Raw genomic sequence first — 23,223 nt, 5'->3', positions numbered from 1 at the left:
CTATTTTTGCTTTTCTTGTCTGTGCTTTTGGCACATATCCATGAAAGAATTGCCAAGGCCAATGTTAAGACGTTTTTCCCTATGTTTTCTCTAGAATTTGTATGGCTTCATGTCTTAAATTTAAATATTTAAGCCATTTTAACTTAATTTTTGAAAGTGGTATAAGACAGGGGTCTAATTTTGTTCTTTTGCATGTGGATGTCCAGTTTTCCCAACATTAATTGAACAGGCTATCCTTTCCCCGTGTGTATTTTTGGCCTCCTTGTCAAATATCAGTTGACTGTAAATGTGTTGATTTATTTTTGTGCTCTCTATTCTGTTTTATTGTTCTATATGTCTATTTTTATGCCAGTACCATACTGTTTTGATTGCTATGGTTTGTAAGATATTTTGAAATCAAGAAGTGTGATGCCTCCAGCTTTGCTCTTCTTTCTCAAGTATGGTTTGGCTACTTGGAGTATTTGGTTCCAAACTAATTTCAGGATTGCTTTTTCTATTTCTGTAAAAACTGCCATTGGAATTTTGATAGGTGTTACACTGAATCTGTAGATGACTTTGGGTAGTATGGACATTTTAACAATACTAATTCTTTCAGTCCATGAACATGGGATGTCTTTCCATTTATTTGTGTCTTTTAAAATTGCTTTCATCAATGTTTTGTAGTTTTTGGTGTACATATCTTTCCCCACCTTTGTTAAGTTTGTTCCTAAGCATTTTATTCTTTTTGATGCTAACGTAAATTGGATTGTTTTTTGATTTTTTTCAGATACTTCATTGTTAGTGTCTACAAACTCTACTCATTTTTGTATGTTGATTTTTTTATCCTGCAGCTTTGCTGAATTTATTAGTTTTAACAGGTTTTTTAGTGGAGTTGTTAGGATTTTGTACATATAATATCATGTCATCTGCAAACAATTTTACTTCTTCCTTTCCAATTTGTATGCCTTATTATTTCTTTTTTCTTGTCTAATTGCTCTGGCTAGGACTTCCATTACTTTGTGAGTAGAAGTGGTAAGCATGATCATCACTCCTTTGTTGCAGATCTTAGAGTAATAGCTTTTAGTTTTTCATCATTGACTAAGATGTTAGGTGTGGGTTTTTCATATATGGCCTTCATTGTGTTTAGGTAAGTTCCTTCTGTTTCTAATTTTCAGAGTTTTTAATCACAAAATGATGTTGAATTTTGTCAAATGCTTTTTCTGCGTGTGTTGAGATGATCATGTGATATTTATCCTTCATTCTGTTACTGTGGTATATCACATTGATTGATCTGCATTTGTTGAACCATCCTTGCACCCCAGGATAAATCCCACTTGGTCATGGTGTATAGTTTTTTCAATGCGCTATTGAATTTGTTTCACTAGTATTTTGTTGAAGATTTTTACATATGTTCATTATGATATTGTCCTGTCTTTTTCTCTAATTGTAGTGTCTTTGTCTGGCTTTGGTATCAGGGTGATGCTGGTCTCTTAAAATGAGTTTGGAAGTGTTCCCTCTTTTATTTCTTGGAACACTTTACAAAGTTAATAGTTAATAGTTATATTAAATATTTTAAAAATGTTTGTTAGAATTCACCTGTGAAGCCTTCTGGCCCTAGGCTTTTCTTTGTTGGGAGGTGTTTGATTGTTGATTCAATTTGTTTATCTGTTGTTGGTCTTTCAAGCTTTCTATTTTTTCTTAATTCAGTCTTAATGTGTTGTACGTTTCTAGGAGTTTATCCATGTATCTAGGTTGCCCAATGTTACAAATATTAGTTCATAATTTTCTTTTACAATCCTTTTTATTTCTGATGCATCCATCCATTATAATGTCTTCTCTTTCATTTCAATTTTATTTGAGGTTTTTTCCCTTAGTTAGTATTACTAAGGATTTGCTGATTTTGTTTACCATTTCAAAAAACCAACACTTCATTCCGTCAATTTTTTCTATTGATTTTTAAATTTCATTTACTTCTGCTGCAATCTTTATTATTTCCTTCCTTCTGCTAACATTGGACTTTGTTCTTCTTTTTTTAGTTCTTTGAAATGTAAATTTATTTTGTTTATTTGGGATCTTTTTTAATGTAGGGGTTTATCACTATGAACTTCCCTCTGAGTACTATTTTAGCTGTATCCTGTAAATATTTAATATGTTGTGCTTTTATTTGAGTTTGTCTCTAGACGTTTTCTAGTTTCTCTTTGGTTTCTTCCTTGCCCTAATGCTTGTTCAAGAGTATATTGTTTAGTTTCCATGTATTTATGAATTTTCCCTTTTTTCTTCCAATATTAATTTCTAGTTTTATTCCACTGTAGCCAAAAAATATACTTGGATGTTTTCAATCTTCTTAAATTTGTTAAGACTTCTTTTGTGGCCTAGTATGCTCACTATCCTGGAGAATGTTCTATGAGCACTTTAGGTAAATGTGTATTCTGCGGCTGTTGAATGGAATGTCCTGTACATATCTGTTAGGTCCATTCCCTATTGCTTTTATATTTTCTATTTTATGTATCTCCCTCTAATCTCAATTATTTCCTTCCTTCTGATAGCACTGAGTTTAGTTTGCTGTTTTTTTTCTAGTTTCTTAAGGGTCAAAGTTAGATCATTTATTTGACATATTTCTTCTTTTTAATGTAGGCATTTACTGCTATAAATTTCCATCTGAGTACTACTTTCACTGCATATCACAGTTTTTGTGTGTTGTGTTTTGTTTTCATTCAACTCAAAGTATTTTCTAATTTCCTTTGTATTTCTTCTTTGCCTCTTTTGTTGTTTAAGAGTATGCTGCTTAATTCCACATATGTATGAATTTTCTTTTTCCTTTTATTGATTTCTGTTTCATTCCATTGTGATTGGAGAGACATTTTGTATAATTTCCTTCATCTTGAAAGTGTTGGGACTTTTTTGTGGCCTAACTTGTGGTCTAACTTGGAGAATGTGCACTTGAGAAGGATGTATCTTCTGCTGTTGTTGGGCAGAGTGTTTTGTTTATGTCTCTTAGGTCTATTTAGTCCACGGTTTTATTCAAGTCCTCTATTTCCAGTTGATCTTCTGTCTGGTGTTCTGTCCATTATGAAATTTAGGGTATGAATTTTTCTACTGTTATTATGCTTCTGTCTACTCTTCCCCTTCAATTCTCTTAAAGTCTGCACTTCATCTAATTTGGAACTATGAGGTTTTGTGCATAAAAATTTATAATTATTACATATTCCTGGTGAATTGACCCTTTTATCATTACATAATGTATTTCTTTGTCTCTTGTAACAGTTTTTAATTAATGTCTATTTTGTCTTGTCTTAGTTTAACCATGCCTGTTCCCTTTGGTTACCATTTTCATACAATATCTTTTTCCATCCTTTCACTTTCAGCCTATGTGTGTCCTTAGGTCTAAAGTGAGTCTCTTACTGTAGTCAGTATAGAGTTGGATCCTGTTTTTTAAAATCCATTTAGCAAATCTATGTGTTTTCATTGGAGAGTTTATCCATTTACATTCAAAGTAATTGCTAACAGGGAAGAACTTACTATTGTCATTTTGATAATTGCTTTCTGTATGCCTTGTGTCATTTTTGTCCCTCCTTTACACTCTACAGCCTCCCTCTGTGTTTATTTCATTTTTTGTAGCAATAAGCTTTGAAGTTCTTCTCATTGCTTTTTTTTTTTTAAAGATTGGAACCTGGGTTAACAACTGTTGCCAATCTTTTTTTTTTTTTTTTCTGCTTTATCTCCCCAAAGCCCCCTGTACACAGTTGTATATCTTAGTTACATGTCCTTCTAGTTGTGGGATGTGGGACGCCGCCTCAACGTGGCCTGACGAGCGGTGCCATGTCCGCACCCAGGATCTGAACCCTGGGCCGCCGCAGCGGAGCGTGCAAATTTAACCACTCGGCCACGGAGCCGGCCCCCTTTTTTTTTTTAAGACTGGCACCTGAGCTAACATCTGTTGCCAATCTTCTTTTTTTCTTCTTCTTCTTTTCCTTCGCCCCAAAACCCCCCAGTACAGAGTGGTATATTCTAGTTGTGAGTGTCTCTGCTTCTGCTATGTGGGTTGCTGCCTCAGCATGGCTTGATGAGTGGTGCCACATCTGCACCCAGGATCCAAACCAGCAATACCCTGAGCCCCCGAAGCAGAGCACATGAACTTAACCACTCGGCCACAGGGCCGGCCCCTCATTTACCTTTTGTGTATATTCTGTGAGTAAGTTGTTTGTGGTAACCATTGCAATTAGATAACATATCTTAAAGTAATAGCAATCTATTTTAAAATAACAGCAACTTAAATTTAATTGCATGCAAAAATTCTACTCCTTTACAGTTTCACACATCCTACATTATGTAATTGATGTCACAAATTACATCTTTATATATTGTATACCCACTAACTTAGATTAATAGGTTTTTAATGCTTTTGTCATTTAAAGTCCATCCATTAAAACTACAATAATACAGGTTACTATATGTGTCCATGTGTATACTGTTACCACAGGATCTTATATTTTCATGCCCTTTGTGTTGCTATCTACTGTATTTTCATTTCAACTTGAAGGACTCCCTTTAGTATTTCTTGTAGAGCAAGTCTAGTTGTAATGAACTCCAATAACTTATGTTTGTCTGGAAAAAAGTATAAATTTTTCCTTCACTTTGAATGAAAGCTTTGCTGGATACAGTATTCTTGGTGCACAGCTTTATTTTTCTTTCAGCATTTTGACTGTATTATTCCACTCTCTTCTGACTTGCAGTTTTCCAGTGGAAAAATCCACTGATACTCTATGAAACTCCTTTATATGTGACAAATTGCTTTTATCTTCTTGCTTTCAAGATTCTCTCTTTGTCTTTGGTTTTAGACAGCTTGGTTATGATATTTCTTAGTGTAGTTCTCTTTGCATTTATTCTAGCCAGAGTTCTTTAAGCTTCTTGAATCTGTATGTTTATTTCTTTCCTCAAATTTGGGAAGTATTCAGCTATTATTTCTTCAAATAAGCTGTCTGCGTCTTTCTTTCTTCTCCTCCTGGGATTCTCAATATATGTATATTGGTGCACTTGATAGTGTTCCATAATCCCCTTAGGCACTCTTTACTTTTCTTCATTATTTTTTTCGTTTTGATCCTCTGACTGGATGACTTGTCTTCAAGTTTGTTGATTCTTTCTTCTACCCAATCAATCTGCTTTGGAATCCGTCTAACGATATTTTTTTTTAGTTCAACTATTTTTTTTTCAAATCTAGAATTTCTTTTAGATTCTTTTCTATATTTTCTTTCTCTTTGTTAATATTCTCATTTTGTTTATGCGTTACTCTCTTGATGTTATTTAGTTGTGTATCTTTGTTCTCTTTTCGCTCATTGAGCATCTTGATGATAATTATTTTAAATTCTTTGTCAGGTAGTTCATATATTTGTGTTTCTTTAGGGTTCATTTCTAGAGTTTCATTTTGTTCTTTTGATTTGGCCATGTTTCCCTCTTTCTTTGTATGCCTTATAATTTTTTGCTGGAATTTTGGCATTAAAAAAAACACCCACCTCTGCTAGTCTTTGTGTGCTGGGTTGTGAAGTAGAAGACCTACACCTGTGGTCCAGCTGGAGATTCTAGGACCTCTCAAATATTTTCTGATCTAGTCTCGAGCATTCACCTACAGAATTGCAGCTAAAATGTTCTTGCCTCTGTTACTCACCTCTGTTTTCAGTGACTTCCAAATTCTGGTACTGGTCCTCTCAGCACTCCAAGTCAGGCAAGACAGAAACTATTCCCTGGGGCATCCCCTCGACAAGCCAGTAATTGGATGGACAATCCATTCCTTTGCTTCTGTTCAAAGAAGGAACCTTAGTATGGGGGATTTTCTGCTTTTTGCTTCATTCTTTGCCACACAAGGGAGGAACATGAGTGTGTGCCATATGCCATGAGTTTTCCTATTCTTTCGCTGGAATCCTTTCTTTGATTTACAGTAGCCTGCATGCTGTAGCATCTCAGTTGGTCTCTAGGGTTCCCACAGAGATATTCTGGTCAGTATATCGTTGTTAACTCAGTGTCTTTGTTGGGGAAGGAGGGCTTATCACTTCTAGTCTGCCATTTTGTTGATGTCACCTTAATAATATTATTAACTAAATCAAAACATTTGAAATTGGGATTCTGGGAAGATGGCAGTGTAGGACTCTGACTCATCTCCTTCTGTGGACACAAAAAATCTACAATTACCTATGGGGTAATTTCCTCTGAGAGAGATCTGGAAGCTGTATAAAAAGAACATACACAACAAGGGACACACTGACAGGGTGGGAGAGGCAGAAATACACCTCTGCTGAGGAAAAAAGCACATCCTAGCAGAGATTCTTCAAGGCTAGGAGCAATCTTACACTTATGAAGCTTTTTCTCAGGAGAGCTGGGGGATTTGAGTGGGGGATCTATGCCACTATAGGCATCCCAGGACTTAGATTCAGCACAACTGAGAAGAAATCCCATAATACCTGGCTTTGAAAACCAACAGGGAATATCCCCAGAAAAACTATAAAACTTCAGAGAAAGAAACCCTGCTCTTAAAGGGCTCACACACACATTAACTCATTCTGGAAACGAATACAAAGACACCAGAAAGAAAAGTGCATAGTCCGTTGGTAAAAGAGATTCACTTACTAACTCTGAGTGTATCTTGTAGAGGTAGGAGGCAGCTGGGCCCATCTCCTCAGGGACTGAGACACTGGCAGCAGCCATTATTGTTCCCTAGTTCAGTTATGCTGACATGGATACTGGCAGATGCCATTGGATTCCTTCCTCTAACCTGTTCGTGTAGGGGTTTGCTCTGCACACTGGAACACCAATTTAATCCAGCACAGCCAGGACAGGCAAGACCATGGTGAACTTGTGGGCCTGCATAAGCAGAGTGTGTGGGACCTCTGCAGTGGGGTGAGTGGGTCCATGTTGGTGGGGTGGGGTATGCATGCATGCAGGCCTGTGTTGGCTGGATGCATGGGCCTTCAAATGGTGCAGCATGTCAGCTACAGCAAACTTGTGCCACTGGCCATCTCAAACAGCCATACAGGGGATCTGCCCTGCCTTCCAACGCCTGAAATGATTGTGTGATGCCATGCCTGGGGCTGGCGCCACTAATCTGTGCTCCTAAGAGCACCAACAAAAGTTGAAATGGCAGAGAGCCACACCTGAGGCCTGCAGCATTTGTGAACCTCTGGGCCTGGCACCCAGCCACACTGGGGGCCTGACTCACTTAACATCAAAACAACAGTAATTGTGTTCTATTAGACCTCACAGCCAGCCATGTCCCACCCAATAAAGTGATCATAGCAGCCATACAGAGCTGAGCCTTACAACCAGCTAGGCTGGGGACCAGCCTAGCTTACCAGTGTGCACACAGCAAGAGCAACCCCGCCATAAATAAGGGCACACAGAACTCACACAGTGGCCACTCCTGGAAAATTTCAAATGGGTGATGAGAGAGAAGACATGGCTAGGCTCCATAGGGCATCTCTGACATAAGGCCACATTTTGAAGATCAGAGACACAGCTGATCTACCTAAACATAGATATAAGCACAGAAAAGTATGCAAAATGAGAAAACAAGGACTATGTTCCAAATAAGGGAACAAGACAAATCCTCAGAAAAAGGATTAAATGAAACAGAGATAAACAATCTACCTGATAAAGAGTACAAATTAATAGTCATAAGAATGTTGATTGTGAGAGAAGAATAGATGGACACAGTGAGAACTTCAACAAAGACTAGAAAATATAAAAAGAAACCAATCAGAAGTGAAGAATACAATAATGGAAATTTAAAAATTCACTAGAGGCAATCAACAGCAGAGTAGATGACCTAAGAGTGGATCAGTGATCTGGATGAAAGAGTAGAGAAAATCACCCAAACTGAACAGAAAAAAGAATTAAAAAGAAAGAGGACAGTTCAAGGTACTGCTGGGACGACATCAGCATACTAACATCTGTATTATAGGTGACCTAGAAGGAGAAAAGAGAGACAAAGGGGCAGTGAAACCATTTGAATAAATAATAGCTGAAAACTTTCCTAACCTAAGGAAGGAAACAGACATCTGGGTACAGGAAGCACAGAGAGCACCAAACAAGATGAGGCCAAAGAGGCCCACCACAAGACAAATTATAATTAAAATATCAAGACTTAAAGATAAAGAGAAAAATCCTAAAAGCTGCAAGAGAAAGGCAATAAGTTACATACAAAGGAAACCCCATAAGGCTATCATCTGACTTCTCAGCAGAAATCTTACAGGCTAGAAGGGAGCAGCATGATATATTCAAAGTACTGAAAGGAAAAAACCTACCGTGAAGAATATGCTACCCAGCAAAGTTATCATTCAGAATGGAAGGAGAAATAAAGAGTTTCCTAGACAAGCAAAAACTAAAGGAGTTCATCACCACTAAACCAGCCTTATAAGAAATGTTAAAGGGATTTATTTAAGGTGAAAAGAAAAGCCACAAATAGGAATAAAAATATCGTCCAAGATAAACTATCAATAATAAAGGCAAATATACAGTAAAAGTAGCAGATCGAATATATATAAAGCTAGTATAAAAATAAAGGTTCTAAAATAATCTATCTACATGATAAGAAGGTAAGGGATACACCCACAAAATACATATATCAAAAACGTAAATTGTGGGGGGAGAGGAGCAAAAGTGGAGAGCTTTTAGTAAGAGATCAAACTTCAGGGACCATCAACTTAACATAGTTTGCTATTTACATATGTTATTATATATGAACCTTATGGTAAGCGCAAACTAGAAACCTGTAATAAATACACAAAACATGAAAGGAACCAAACACAATACTAAATGAAGCTATCAAATCATGAAAGAAGAAAGCAAGAGAAGAAGAAAAGAACAGAGAAGAAATACTAAAACACCCAGACAAAAGTAACAAGTGGCAATAAGTACATACTTATCAATAGTTAATTTAAATGCCAATGGACTATGCATTCCAATCAAAAGACTTAGAGAGGCTGAATGGATAGAAAAACAAGACACAAATCAGACCTAAAGACATGCACAAACTAAAAGAGAAGAGATGGAAAAGATACTCCATGCAAATGGAAAAAAAGACAGCTGGGGTAGCAATACTTAGACAAAATAGAATTTAAAACAAAAAGGGTAACAAGAGACAAAGAAGGGCATTCCATAATGATAAAGGGAAAAATCTAGTAAAAAGAAATTACACATAAATATATATGCGCCCAGTATTGGAGTATCTAAATATAGAAAGCAATTATTAACAGATATAAAAGGAGAAATAGACAGCAAGAAATAACAATAAGGGACTTTAACAACTACTTACATCAGTGGCTATATCATCCAAACAGAAGATCTATAAGGAAATATTGGCCTCAAATAACATATTAGACCGGATGGACTTAGGAGATACTTACAGAACATTCCATCCAAAAACTGCAGCATGCATATTCTTTCAAATGCACATGGAAGATTCTCCAGGATAGATCACATATTAGGCCACATAACAAGTCTCAATAAATTTAAGAAAATTGAAATAATAACAAGCATCTTTTCTGACCACAAAGGTATGAAACTAGAAATCAACTATAGGAAGAAAATCAGAAAAGCCACAAATACGTGGAGATTAAACAAAATGCTACTGAATAACTATTGAATCAATGAAGAAATCAAATAAGAAACGAAAAAACACCTGGAAACAAAAGAAAATGAAAATATAACCACCAAAATTTATGGGATACAACAAAAGCAGTTCTAAGAGAGAAGTTTATAGCAATACAGGCTTACCTCAAGAAATAAGAAAAATCTCAAATAAACAATCTAGCAATATACCTAAAGGAACTAGAAAGAGAATAAAGCCCAAAATCAGTAGAAGGAAGGATATAATAAAAATCAAATCAGAAATAAATGGAGTAGAAACTAAAAAAAGAAAAATAGAAAAAAATCAGAGAAACTAAGAGCTGGTTCTTTAAAAACATAAAGAAAATTGACAAACCTTAAGCTAGACTCACCAAGAAAAAAAAAACAGAGAAAGCTCAAATAAGTAAAATCAGAAACAAGAGGAGAATTACAACAGACGCACAGCAATACAAAATATTTTAAAAGAATGCTACAAAAAGCTAACATCAACAAATTGGATAATCTAAAAGCAAGGATAGATTCTTAGAATCATACAACTTCTCAAAACTGAATAAGAAATAGAGAATCTAAATAGATCACTAGTAAGGAGATTAAAACAGTAATCAAAAACCTTCCAAAAACAAAAGTCCAGGATCCAACCAATCCCCGGTGAATTCTATGAAACAGTCAAAGAAGATTTAGTACCTATCCTTCTCAAAGTCTTCCAAAAAGATGAAGAGGAGGAGATGCTTCCTAACTCACTCTGGAAGGCCAATATTAGCCTGATACCAAAACCAGACAAGGACAACACAAAAAAGAAAATTACAGGCCACTATCACTGATGAACATCAATGCAAAAGTCCTCAAAAGAATATTAGCAAATCAAATACAACAATACATTGAAAAGATCATATACCATGATCAAGTGGGATTCATTCCAGAGATGCAAGGATAGTTCAACATCTGCAAATCAATCAGCATGATGTACATTAACAAAATGAAGAAGAGAAATCACATGATCATCTCAATAGACACAGAAAAACATTCAACATGATACAGCATCTATTTATGATAAATATGTTGAATAAAATGGGTACAGTAGGAAAGTTCCTCAACATAATAAACGCCATATAGGTCAAACTTGCAGCTAACGCCATAGTTAACAATGAAAAACTGAAAGTTATTCCTCTAAGAACAGAACAAGACAAAGATGCTCACTTTCACCACTCTCATTTAACATAGTATTAGAAGTCCTGGCCAGAGCAATCAGGCAAGAAAAAGAAATAAAAAGGATCCAAATAGGAAAGGAAAAAGTAAAACTGTCACTATTTGAAGATGACATGATTCTAAATGTAGAAAACCCTAAGAATCTACCAAAAAACAATTAGAAATAATAAATATAGTAGAGTTGAAGGGTGAAAAATCAACATACAAAAATCACTCGCATTTCTAAACACTAACAACAAAGTAGCAGAAAGAGAAATTAAGAATAACAGTCCCATTTACAATTGTAACAAAAAGAATAAAATATCTAGGAATAAATTTAACCAGAGAGGCGAAAGAGCTGTACACTGAAAACTATAAAACGTTGTTGAACGAAATTGAAAAAAACACAAAGGAATGGAAAGATATTCTGTGCTCCTCGAATAGAAGAATTAACATAGTTAAAACGTTCATACTTCCTAAAGCAATCTACAGATTAAATGCAATCCCTATTAAAGTTCCAATGACATTTTTCACACAAATGGAACAAAGAATCTTAAAATTTATATCAAACAAAAGACCCCAAATAGCCAAAGGAATCCTGAGAGAAAACAAGTTGGAGATATCACAATCCCCAATTTCAAAATATACTACAAAACTATAGTAGTTAAAACAGCACAGTGCTGGCACAAAAACAGACACACAAATCAATAGAACAGAATTGAGAGCCCAGAAATAAACTCACACATCTATGGATAGCTAATTTTTGACAAGAGAGCCAAGAACATAAAATGGAGAAAGGAAAGTCTCTTCAGTAAATGGTATTGGGAAAACTGGACAGCCACATGCAAAAAAATAAAAGTAGACCATTATCTTACACCATACAGAAAAGTTAGCTCAAAATGGATTAAAGACTTGAATGTAAAACCTGAAACCAGAAAAGTTCAGAAGAAAACGTAGGCAGTACACTATTTGACACTGGTCTTAGCAGCATATTTTCAAGTACCGTGTCTGACCAGGAAATGGAAACAATAGAAAAAAAGAATGAATGGGACTATAGCAAACTAAAAACCTTCTGCAAAGCAAAGGAAACCATCAAAAAAATGAAAAGACAACCTAACAATTGGGATAAGATATTTGCAAACCGTATATCTGATAAGGGATTAATATCCAAAATATATAAAGAACTCATACTTCTCAACAGCAAAAAAACTAACCACCCAATTAAAAAATGGGCAAAAGATCTGAACAGACATTTTTATGAAGAAGATATACAGATGGGCAACAGGCATATGAAAACATGTTCAACATCACTAATTATTAGGGAAATGCAAATCAAAACTACAATGAGATATCACCTCACTCTGGTCAGAAAGGCTATAATTAACAAGACAGGAAATAACAAGTGTTGGAGAGGATGCAGAGAAAAGGAAACTCTCATACACTGCTGGTGGGTGTGCAACTGGTGCAGCCACTATGGAAAATAGTATAGAGATACCTCAGAAAATTATGAATAGAACTACCATTTGATCCAGCTATTGCACTGCTGGATATTTATCCAAAGAACATGAAAACATGAATGTATAAAGCTACATGCACCCCTATGTTCATTGCAGCATTATTCACAATAGCCAAGACTTGGAAGCAACCTAGGTACCCATCAAGGGAAAAATGGATAAAGAAAATGTGGCAGATATACACATTGGAACACTACTCAGCCATAAAAAAAAGATGAAACCCGACCATTTGTGACAATATGGATGGTATTATGCTAACTGAAATAAGTCAGAGAGAGAAAGTCAAATACTGTATGATCTCACTCATAAGAAGACGAAAACACCAACAAATGGGGCCAGCCGAGTGGCACAGTGGTTAAGTTCGCACTTTCCACTTGGCAGCCCAGTGTTTGCTAGTTTGGATCCCAGTTACGGACATGGCACTGCTTGGCAAGCCATGCTATTGTAGGCGTCCCTCATATAAAGTAGAGGAAGATGGACACGAATGTTAGCTCAGGGCCAGTCTTCCTCAGCAAAAAGAGGAGTATTGGCAGCAGATGTAGGCTCAGGGCTAATCTTCCTCAAAAACAAATTCTTTAAAAAAAACCACACCAAAAAACAATCACATAGAGATGGATTGGATTGGTGATTACCAGAGGGGAAGTGGGAAGGCAGGAGAGCAAAAGGGGTGATTAAGCATATGTGTATGGTGAGGGATGGTAATTAGTTTTTGGGTGGTGAACATGACATAATCTACACAGAAATTGAAACATGATGATGTACACCTGAAATTTATATAATGTTATAAACCAATGTTACCTAATTAATTAATTAAAAATAATTTAAAATAGAAAAATAAAAAATAAGCATTGAAAAATTAATAAATAAGAAATTTCAATGTGCAGTTTACATGTTATAGGACGTGGGAGGTACATGAAATCATATTACATCTTACCTGTTTGACATTCTTTTATAACATACATTAAGCATTTTGTGTGTATTCATTCTGTTGAGAAATATTTGTTTGTCATCTACTATTGCTGGATACTGTGGATACAATGATGACGAAATGGAACAATGTGGTCCTTATTCTCATGATACTCTACTGTCTCACTTTTTTTTATTAATAAGAGCATTTAATTTTTACACATAACAGGAACTGTAGAAATGAGCATATCTAGAATTATGTGCTGCCTCAGTGATGTCAAGACACTTAATTTCAATTTCTGCCATCTTCTTGACCTTGCCTCCATAGTTGCAAGATAGTTATCACTTCTCCAAGCCTCATATCTTATTTAAAGAGAGTTCCCAAAGAAGGAACAGGGAAAATGGGGGAAGGAAAGCTAATCCCTTTAAATTAATTACTTTTTTTCACACAAACACAAAATAAAGTAATTTAATTGCAATGACTATTCAATTGAGGCCAACGATTCATCATTTCAGTACATTAATATGTGTATGTTGTGGTGGATTGGAATTGGCCACCTCAAGATATGTGTCTTTGTCATGAGGATTATTTTGGGCTGCTTACTTTTAAAAAACTACAGACATGAGAGAAACTCTGAAAAGCAGAAGTTACCCTTTGTGAGATACATTTACATTTGTAAGGGAAATCTCTATCTGTAAAGGTGTCTCCCTCTCTGTACCAGGAAGAAGGGGAGATGACCTTATCTCTAAAAAATCTTATCAATATGGAAAGCAAGGACTTAAATCTGTATAATAACTTTACTCTTGTTTACTGTACTTTTCTGGTAATCTCCCATAACAGACTCCTCCCACCCCCAACATCCTCCTTTGTCTGTAGCTGAAGACGGTATTTAAGATGAGTATTTCCTTCATTTTGGCAAATTGCTCAGTTTTCCTGAGTCTCTCCCATGTATACATGTTATAAAACTTTGTTTAATTTTCTTCTGTTATTCTGTCTCATGTGAATTTAATTCATAGCCTGGCCAGAAGGACCTAGAGTGGGTAGAGGAAATGTCTTCCTCCCCTACAATCTCCATTGTAGTTTCATGAAACCTGCACATTTCAACAATAGCATCATCAAATTTTCCCTGTTTGTACTCATTTAAGTGCAAAAAGAAGTCTGATTAAAAATATTCAAATGAATATACAAAGTTATATAGTCAAAGGTGGTGGCATTAACAAGACAAAACTGATAGTTGCTGGGGAATATAATAGTGAAATACCTTAAACTGTTTGACTAATATATGAAAATCCAAATTTGACATATGAATAAGAGAACATGATGGCTTTACAGTAAGTATAGGTAAAGTTATGTGACAGCTGAACAACTAAAAACTAAACCCAAAGGTATACTTTGTTCTGCCAAACATAGTCATATGTCACTTAATGATGGGGATACATTCTGAGAAATGTGTCAGGCAATTTAGTTGTTGTGCAAATATCATAGAGTGTACTTACACAAACCTAGATGGTATAGCCTACTACACACCTAGGCTATATGGTACTAATCTCATGGGACCACCATTGTATGTGTGGTCCAGCATTGACCAAAATGTCCTTAAATGATGCATGACTATACTAAAGTAAAAAACTATATGTCAAAAAAAGTTTCTATGTAAATATAATGGAATATTATTCAGCCATAAAAAATGAATTTGTGATACATGTAACAACATGGATGAGTCTTGAAAACATCATGCTATGGGCTGGTCCAGTGGCACAGAGGTTAAGTGTGCCCTGCTTCAGTGGCCCAGGGTTCACTGGTTCAGATCCCAGGTGCAGACATGGCACCACTTGGTAAGCCATGCTGTAGTAGGCATCCCACATATAAAGTAGAGGAAGATGGGCATGGATGTTAGCTCAGGGTCAGTCTTCCTCAGCAAAAAGAGGAGGATTGGCAGCAGATGTTGGCTCAGGGCTAATCTTCCTCAAAAAACAAAAAAAAGAAAACGTCATGCTAAGTGAAATAAGCCAGACATAAATGGACAATACTGTATAATTCCACTTATATGAGGTACACAGTCTAAGCAAATTTATATAGACAGAAAGTAGAATAGAGGCTACAAGGGACTAGGGCAGGGGGACACTGGGGAGCTATTGCTTAGTGAGTACAAAGTTTCTGTTTGGAAGGATTAAAAAGTTTTGGAAATAGGTAATGGTGATTGTTACATAATACTGTAAATGTACTTAATGCCACTGAATTGTACACTTAAAATTATTAAACAGGTAAACTTCATGTTATGTGTATTTTATCTTAACAAAAAAGTGAGAAAATTTTTTTTTTCGGGGAAGATTAACCCTGAGCTAACTGCTGGCAATCCTCCTCTTTTTGCTAAGGAAGACTGGCCCTGAGCTATCATCCATGCTCAGCTTCTTCTACTTTATATGTGGGACACCTATCACAGCATGGCTTAGCCAAGCAGGGCCATGTCCGCACCCGGGATCCAAACTGGCAAACCCCAGGCCACCGAAGTGGAATGTGCACACTTAACTGCTGGGCCACCAGGCCAGCCCCAGAAAAAATTTTTTAAAGAATCTAGAAAAATGTTAACGGGATGATGATGAACAATAAAATCAATTAAACATGGGAATTGTTTAAATAGTTGCTTCAACTAGGTTATAAAACTATGTGAATGTAATAAATAATCCTTCATAGAGAAACAGAGAACCTATAGAAAAACTAGTGATTATAACAGCAATAATAGTAACAGCATGATTCTAAAATCTTTACTTTAGAAACCAAATATGCAACAAGGTGGGAAGGAAAGAGAAGAAGTAGAATATTCTAATTTCTTAAATTTTCAGTGTGTATTTTTTTTTTTTTTGATGTGCAATAATTAGTTTGAACCCTTCCCTTGGGGAATTAGCATTATTCCTTTTTTAAAAGGATAACAATATTTTTTCTTTATTTTTCTTTTTTCTTTTTCAGGGAAAGATTTGCCCTGAGCTAACATCTGTTACCAATCTTCCTCTTTTTTTTTTTTTGTCCCCAAAGCCCCAGTGCATGGTTGTATGTCCTAGCTGTAAGTCCTTCCACTTCTTCTATGTGAGCTGCCACCACAGCATGGCAACTGACAGTCTGGTGGTGGGGTTCCATGAGGGAGAAACAAACCTGGGCCACTGAAGTGGTGAGAGCTCCAAACTTTAACCACTAGATCACGCAGGTTGGCTCCCATTATTCCTTTTTACAGCTAGACCATAGGTCCTTAAACTTAATATGTAAAATGGGAATAAAACAAAATTGGAGTATTAATTGCATAAAATTTATTTAGCTCAATCTCTCTCAGATCACTCCATGGCAAACAACCAGAGGTACGTTTTAATGCTTGTCTAATCTGTCTCAGACTGTGTAGTAAGCACATTAAAACCATTGCTTCATTTAACCTTAACAGCGTTTCTATAAGTCAGGAATAACATGGAGCACTAACATAGGACAAGACCAACTCATTGTCCTCTCTCTCATTGAGACAGATATGGAACAGTTTAAGGCTGGAGAGAAAAGAGGCAGGAAACTAGTTACCTTCACTGGTAAATCAAGTTTTTGTAAGTCTAGAAAAGTGAAGAGAGAGGTAAACGAGCTGTGTAGAATAAATTCAAGATGTGTTGGGAAGTAACAGGAGTATGACGAAAGAGAGAGAGAAGGTGGGACGTGCATGAGAGGACATGGTGCATCACATGGGAACATGAAAGAGTAACATAAGGAAGGGCCTAGGAGAAGAACAAGAAAATTCTGGAGAGGGGAAAAGTTATGAAGTGGCAGGAGTTGCTAAATGGGGATGTGTGTATTTTTACTGATAGGAATCAAGTAAGAGATAAACAGATGTGCATATACACATGAGTATTTAGACCACAATCCCAGTAAAGGCTTACCTCACAGAAAGACTAAGCATGTGCTTAGGGTAGCATCAAATTATTGTGTTCAAATGCAACTGGGGGAAAATTTTTCATATTAAAAAGAAAATTGGACAAGTAATTGTTGGAAAATAATCTAGAATCTTGTTGGACTTCCTTACTCATATTTGAATGTTTAGTATAGTTTTATTTTAAATTATGTATATGAAAGAGCACCATAATCTCTTCAGATCTTGGAACAGCCTAAAGGTCTTAATCTGGCCCTATATCCCCCACAACTCTTGATACCATCCCTTTTCTATCCGCCATGTCTGTGTAAGGACTAATAACATTCAAGTCAGAGCTACTAAATACTAGTATTCTACAGTATAGTCTTGAGAGCAAATACTCACTGGAAAATTAAAAGTCTTTTAACCCAACGTCATAGGCTTCCAAATCATATGAGCCTTCCTGATCACATTACAGCCCTCATTTTAATTGCTGTAATTCAGAATTGCACATTTTTACTTCCTTTGCCTGTTTAAGAGGAGGTCACAGCCCTCACATTGACTACATTTCTTCATTCGTTCCAAATTTACTTCCTCTTCAAGCTTACTTTCTCCCTCCCTTGCTAACTCTAGAGACAGTAGCCAGGGAAGGGGGACTGGGGAAGGAAGAAAAGCATGGCAAGAGGTGAAAAATTCAACCACAAATTCTCCTAAACAATAAGCTCAGCATTTCCTCTCACGCTTAGTTTTGCTGATTCCAAAGGACTTAGCCAGTAGTCCTGCTGACACACATTTTCTTCTGTCTTCACTTGCTTTCTTCCCTGTTCTGCTTTCCCATATCTTTCTTATGTCTCTTCTTTCTGAAATAATTTTGGGTATTATGTGTGAACGTACATTTTCTAAAACACTATGTAACTAAAACATTCTGCTGTCCTCGCACATGACAGATGAGTTGATTAAGTAGAATTATTGGGTCACAAACATTTTCTTTCAACAACCCATTACCACATGTCCATTGTCACCTATGGCAGAAAATAAATCTGAAACCAGTGTTGTTTTGTTCCTTTAGATTATAATTACCTACTTTTTTTCCCTCAGAATTTTTCCCCCTTTTACTTAAAATATGTTGCCAAATAATATGTGAGTCTCTTTTGATTTTTTATTTCCCAAAATACAATGATCTATTTTAGTCTACATATTTAAGTTTCTCTATGTACAAAACTTTAGTTATTCTACTTACATATTTGACTATTTCTTTTATCCTATCTATTGTGATTTACATGTAGGGAAGAACTCCATTTCTTAGGTTGTATTCCTAATTTCCAACACACGTAGATCATTTTTGTCTTTCTCTTCAATAGTCTAACAGAGTTTCTCAGATTTAGCTTCCTTTCATAAATTTAGTTTTTCGTACTGTCGATTATCTTCTCTACTTCCTGCAATACAGATTTTAATTACACTATTACATTTTTAATGTTCTACAAGCCTTGCTAACTTCATCAAGCCCTTATTCCAAGTCTATCTATTATAATTTTATGTCATCTTGCTCTCTTCACATGTTTACTTGTTCACATCACATAAAGACCACAATATCTGGCAACCTACTGAGGATGACAAAACATCTGAATATTTTTTCTGCTCCTCTTCCCCTTCTCAAGAGTTGCTTTTCCTTCATGTTGACGTTCCTTGACTTACCCAGTAATTCTTCACAAACGTAATGCTGATTTTTGGAAAGTTTGATGAACTCTGCTTCTGGTGCAAAACCAGTTTCTAGAGGATATCCCTTTACTTTAGCACAGCTGAATTTACATAGAGTACCATCCTATGCATATGATCTGGTTCTTGAAATGTTCAATTTACGGAATATTTTGAAAATTACAACTCATTCCCATCATACACGGGGATGCGACAACATCCCAATTCATTTTCTACTCTTGATCAGTTGTTCTAAGTATCATGATGGCAACTAACATCATTTCAGCTAAAGTTCAGGTCTGAGCAGTGGATCTTGACAAACGCTTGTATTAGTAAAATGCTTTGGCCAGTGTTCACATTTTTAAAAATCCCCTCCCAATTTTCAGCTCAAATTACTGCCCATCACCAGGACAAATAACAGAAACATTAATAGGAGAAAAGGGAGGAGACTGATTGTCACCCTTACACAAACAAAAATCTTTGCTCTTGGACATATTGTTAAAAACTCTTATGTTATTTAAATAGGCTCTTGATAATTTGTGGGATGGGAAATACACTTACAAGCACTGGATAGATCTCGGCAGTCCTAATATCTTGAGATCAAGGATATATGGTTTTCATATGTGTTTTTTCTAGTTCTTTCCAGAGAGTATCAGGTAAGTCATTGTTAGTTAAATGCGAAAATGTGAAATGTGGAGTAGAAACCATGTTGTATTGCGTTCAGCTGGGTAAAATGAGAAGAAAATTCTGAATATAAACTGCTTCCTCTCAAAGAACTGTTAAAAGGGAAAAGCAGAAATTGCAAGTCTATGCTGGAGAACATTAGGAAACTCAAATAACAAATGCTGAGCATGTCCAGTAGCAAATGAAGTCTAAGCTACTGGGATAAGATCACGGTTCATATTTAGAGCAAAGAGTTTTTATTACAGGAGATGTGAAGAAAGAGCAAGAAAAGATTGAGAACAAGGATCAAGGTCAGTGTGGAATTATCCATAGCATGTATTCAATAGCTGTTGTGTACCTAGAGTGCAGTTGTGTTTGACTAGCTTAAAGAGCAAATGAAAGGTTAAGCAAAAGATAATTTTCAGGGAACCATAAACATGTAGGGGCATCTATAATGTTACCTGGTAGAGAAAAAAATTTACACTCAATATGGGAGTAATCTAGGTCAATTGTAAACCATAAAATTGTGATATTATGTAGCTTAGCCATAGCAATTGTTAGAGTAAAGAGAAAGATATCCAATCTCTGGTTCATGGTAAAGCAGTATGAAGATAGTATCTTGTTTCCATCTCAAAATATCTGTTTGAAGACAGGACCCCCAGTCCTGAAGTACCCATTGATTTGGAGAGGTAATCAAGATGGTAAGTGAAGCATAAGTAGATTGTATGAAACAAATTACTGGAATAGGTACATGACAAACACTGTCACAAGGCACAAATAAAGCAGAAGTCCAGTTACTAGAACTGGGGAAAAAAAATCAGAGTATGATGGAATCAAAGGAAACTATTAGTCAATAAGCAGCCTACAAAGAACTATTTACATGCCATAAGCAAGTATCATAGTATGCCAACATCCACACTTTTTATGTTCAATGTAAATATGAGTTTGCAAATGTGTACCTTAAATTTATATTCAATACACTAGAATATTAAGGGAAAATAATCTAAAAAAAGGACAATATTGAGTTAATTAGGGCCAAGAGCATAAAGGAGTCAGAAGACATTGCACTCTGGGGTTTTGAGGAATAAAATCAGATATGAGGTACAAAGAACTTTCTAGAAAGCCTGAAAAATAATAGTTGAAGAATTTGAAACCAAGGAAGTCCTGGCACTCTATCACAAAGGAAATTAGGTCTAGGTGACCATTCTCCATTAACTGCAGCAGAAGACTGGATTACTCATATGAGCTCAGTCTAATTCGCTACATTATTACCTTATATATCCCATTTCAAATAAATTCCAACAATGACTGCATTCTCTTAATAAAGAGACATATTTCCTATTCATATAACATAATACATATTTTACAATTATCAAAACAAGTTTGTGAATGTTATTTTCTAAAGATAGATTTCAAAAAATAAAATCTTTTTTCACAGATTAATATTTTTCCCTCTAATGTAATCCATAAAATATTTTTATTTTATTTATTATTTTCCAGTTTTATTGGAATATGATTGGCATACATCACTGTACAAGTTTAAGGTATACAGAATAATAGTTTGAATTGCATCTATTGTGAAATGATTACCACAATAAGTTTAGTTAGCATCCATCATCGAATATAGATACAAGAAAAAGAAAAATCAAAAAAATTTTTTTCCTTGTAATGAGAACTCTTAGGATTTACTCTCTTAACAACGTTCATGTATATTATAGAGCAGTGTTAACTATAGTCGCCATGCTGTACATTACATCCCCAGCGCTTGTTTATCTTGTAACTGGAAGTTTGTACCTTTTGGCCACCTTCCTTCACAAAATACTTTTAAGTCCTATCTCACTATTTCTAAATTCATGCGACCTAAATCAAGTTATAAAAAGTATAGAGCCAGCCGTGGCTAAAATTCTCCAATCACTAGTAGTTATAATTTCGAATTTTTGGTATCTAGAATGATTTTTACCATATCCTAGTACTACTACTACTAATAATAATAAACTTTTCATTATTGTCAACTACGTGCCAGATCAACCCTATCACAGGCCCTTTGCTCCAACCTCACTGTTACATGTGCCCACTTGAAGGTTCCCAGTGCGTTCCTTTAAAAGTGTTAAATATTTTATAATTTTTCTTAACTTTTTCAACAATAGAAATTGAAATATCCTGTTACCTCATTTACTGATATGAATATTTTTTACAACTGTGACAGACTACAGTGATTTGCTAACCAGTAGTTGGAAAAAGTTACACTATTCCAAATTTCCTGCAGTTTATATTTCATAAAATCTTAGAACTCAAATAGGACCTCATATAAGATCTGTTTCAGTAGTTTTGAAATTTGAGTACCTATATCTTTGGTGATATTTCCAAAGGTAGTGCTGGCAAAGATAGCTTACAGGAAATTATTGTCCAGATCTTCAGTTTCACATGTACTTTGCTAAAATTACTGACTTCCAAACTCCTTCATCACAATGGCCTCTTTCTACTTTGTAAAAGAAAGATATCTGGGCCGGCCGGGTGGCACAGCGGTTAAGTTCGCACGTTCTGCTTTGGCGGCCCTGGGTTTATTGGTTCAGATCCCAGGTGAGGACATGGCACTGCTTGGCACGCCATGCTGTGGTAGGCGTCCCACATATAAAGTGGAGGAAGATGGGCACCAATGTTAGCTCAGGGCCAGTCTTCCTCAGCAAAAAGAGGAGGATTGGCAGCGGATGTTAGCTCAGGGATAATCTTCCTCAAATAAATAAATAAAAATAATAAAAGAAAGATATCTAAGTTCCTTTCTCCTTAATTTCATTATGGTGTGCTTCCTGGGGATGTAGTAAACTCCATTGTGTCAATTAACATATAATGAAATACTGGTAAATGTTTAGAAGGGGAATTACTTTACTTATAGGTGAAAAATACATTTGAAAGTTAGAATGTTTCCATTTCTTTGCTTTCCATAAAATTGAGGGAGTATCTACTAGAGTGGTTAGCCAAGTCATCATTAATAATAATTATCGATGATAGTTTATTGCACAACTCGAAAAGAGTACAACAAATCAAATGGCATTGCTGTAACAAAATTTTCTCCATTCCTATTACCGTTATGTATCTGAAAAAGATTTCACACTGTCTTGATCTATAAAAAAGTATGATGGAGTTTATGCTGAACCGTACAGATTACTGTAGTACATAATATTAATTATGGATACATACTATGATTTGTAAAAGTTTGAGAGGCTTTTCCAATAAAATTGTATTTTTTATGTTTAATAATTATACACAAGTATTTCAATATAATTATGTTGTTTTGATTGTTTCTGTACCAGTAAAAATGTAATCATAACTAAATCCACAAGAAATTTATCATCTGGAGTTAAAAATTAAAGTAAAATAAAATTATAAATGGAAGTTAAACTAAAATTTACAGACTTTTCTCCTCCAGGCTGGAATCAGCCATTTTTCCTCCTGGTTCTTTTCCTGGAGAATGGTATTTAGAAACCAAGATCTCAGCAGTAAGTGAGCTTATTCCTTCTGAAGTATCATTGCTTTAAGGCTGTCTAAGCAGTCAGAGCTACTTACACACACACACCCCCATGCACACATACATTCACACATACTCTCTCTCTCACACACACACGTCTATATCTATGTCTCTATCTATTAAAAACAATGAATTCATACTCATCTCTCTGAATCCAACCCAATATCCCAAGGTTCATTCTAACTGCTCTCATTCCGTATTTGTAACTCTCTTCTCCCATGGCGGGAAACCTGTCCCCCAGTATATTTACTCAATCCTAGAA

General features: G+C 35.6%; 1 protein-coding gene across 2 annotated transcripts in view; it reads left to right on the top strand.

Annotated features, from left to right (window-relative positions):
• The first annotated feature begins 19,553 nt into the window (after window positions 1–19,553).
• CD163 (CD163 molecule) overlaps window positions 19,554–23,223 on the top strand; it is a 47,300-nt gene continuing 43,630 nt past the window's right edge. The window contains exon 1 of one of the 2 annotated variants that reach the window (XM_070270963.1): window positions 19,554–19,746. The gene's annotated coding sequence lies outside the window, so the exon portion shown is untranslated. The remainder of the gene's footprint in view (window positions 19,747–23,223) is intronic. The other variant, XM_070270959.1, reaches the window with a different exon arrangement.

This window comes from Equus caballus, chromosome 6, assembly GCF_041296265.1.
Source record: "Equus caballus isolate H_3958 breed thoroughbred chromosome 6, TB-T2T, whole genome shotgun sequence".
Classification (NCBI taxonomy): Eukaryota; Metazoa; Chordata; class Mammalia; order Perissodactyla; family Equidae; genus Equus; species Equus caballus.
The sequence above is the reverse complement of the archived record's forward strand: the minus strand, read 5'-3'. Positions and strand labels throughout refer to the sequence as shown.